The sequence below is a fragment of the Gorilla gorilla genome, chromosome 6 (assembly GCF_029281585.2).
Source record: "Gorilla gorilla gorilla isolate KB3781 chromosome 6, NHGRI_mGorGor1-v2.1_pri, whole genome shotgun sequence".
Lineage (NCBI taxonomy): Eukaryota > Metazoa > Chordata > Mammalia > Primates > Hominidae > Gorilla > Gorilla gorilla.
The window spans coordinates 153,949,209-153,951,142 of NC_073230.2; the positions used below are offsets into that span (position 1 = coordinate 153,949,209).

At 44.3% G+C, this 1,934-nt stretch overlaps 1 pseudogene; it reads left to right on the forward strand.

Annotated features, from left to right (window-relative positions):
* The first annotated feature begins 618 nt into the window (after positions 1–618).
* LOC101142290 (etoposide-induced protein 2.4 homolog) lies at positions 619–1,541 on the forward strand (annotated as a pseudogene).
* Positions 1,542–1,934: the final 393 nt, after the last annotated feature.

Genomic DNA, 1,934 nt, shown 5'->3' on the forward strand with positions numbered 1-1,934 from the left:
TTACTTGGCTTAATGCATTTGAGATTCATCTATGTCATGTGAATCAAGTCCATTCCTTTTTATTCCTGAGCAACATCCCATTGAATGGGTTTGCTAAAGTTTATCAGTTTACCATTTGAAGAACATATGAATTGTGTCATTTTTAGACTTTAAAAATAAAAACCTCTATAAATGTATGAAGGTATTTGCATAAATATAGTTTTTATTTCTCGAGTAATTATCTGGAAGTAAAATTGTTGGAATGTATCATAGGCACATGTCTAATTTTATTAAAAACTGCCAAACTATTTTCCAAGGATGCTGTAACATTTTGCATTTCTACCAGCAATATATGAGATTTCCAGTTGCTCTTTACCCTTCTAAGTAACACGATGTTGCTAATTTTTAAATTTTCTTTTTAGCTGTTTAAAAAATGCCTGGCAGCAGCCCTATGTGGCCCCTGCCCTGGGAGCAGCCCAGTGGAGAGGGGGCGGCTGTGTGCTGAGGAGCCAATCAGGTCTGCCATGGGTGAGGGGCCTGGCCAGAGCTTATGGCGGTGGAGCTGTGGGTCCTTCATAATGAGAATCTTTGGGGCACTTCTGTCTCCTCTGTGTAGTTGGTAGTTTGGGTGGTGAAGAGATGCCTGACAGTGTTAAAACCTTTCTCCAGGACCTTGGCAGCGGAATCAAAGATTCCATCTGGGGTATTTTTACAGTCTCCAAGCTGCGTGCTTGAATCCAGCAAAAGGGAGAGGAGCAGCACTGAAGAAAGGCAAGTAGTGTTCTGGCACAGAGGAGCCAAGAACATAGAGTAAGAGAGAGAGTGAGCCATGTATTGTTAGTAGAATTTTTCAGTGTTGCACTTGGAATGGTGGAGTGTTCTGGTCCAGTCTCCTCCTGTTTTATTGAGTGTTTATTCTTCTGCTTTGGTCAGTGACACCCTGAATTATTGGTGATCTATCATGACATGGAGATGCTCAGTCATGGCTAGAATTCTTCCTCATGTCAACCTCCAGTGCTCATTGGGTGCTCCCCTTGTTTGTGCCTAGCAAAGTTGTCAATGCCATTTGGTTTCAAGATATAGCTGACCTGGCATTTGAGAAACCAGTGAGGAAGCCTCACCCATTCCCTAGTGTCTGCAAAACAATTGCTGACATGCTCTCCAACCTTTTGCTGCAGGCTCTTTTCCTCAATCAAGGAGTGTTTGTGGGTCTCTTTCCCATCCATATTGTTGTTCAGCTGGTTAGTCTCCTGCATATGTCTCTTCTCTACTCACTGTGCTGCTTCAAACATTGTTGGTTCAATAAAGGAATGAAGTGCACCAGCAGTTGCCTAACATAGAAAGGAACTGGTCTTACTACTTTGGGTTTGGTTTGCCCTTGGCTTTTCTCAGGGCAATGCAGTCTTCATTACCAGTGCAGCCATATTATCAGTGGCTGCCTCGTCTCTATCCTTGTTCCTTTATTCCTCTATCCTTGTTCTTTATCAGCGCCAATGAAGCAAAGACCCCTGGCACAGCGTACCTCTTCCAGTTGTGCCTCTTGCCCTTGGTGGTCTTCCTAAGCACCAGACTCTTACAGGACAGTCTACCTGCAGTCTGCCCTGAGCAGCTTAACCTCTTTAGGGAAGTTCCCTTCACTGCATCCATCTCCTGCCAAACTGAAGGCTACTGCCATGCAAAGGGCATGGGTGAAGTAGGAGGGAGGCTGTGCTCACTTCCCCCTGCCAGGGAAGGCAGAACCCACTCTGCCAAGGTTCTTCTGTGTATTCCCTTCTTTCTGAGGAATCAGAATTTTTTTCTCTGGTGCACATAAGGCAGAATCTTCCTGACATCAGTGTGTGGATTTTTAACACCATCACGAGTCTGAAAGGAACACAGGTTTTTCTGCAGCTATTTTCTAGCATTTGCCAGTCCCTGTGCCTGGACTGATTTGAATACTTTGTTTTTTTCGCTGT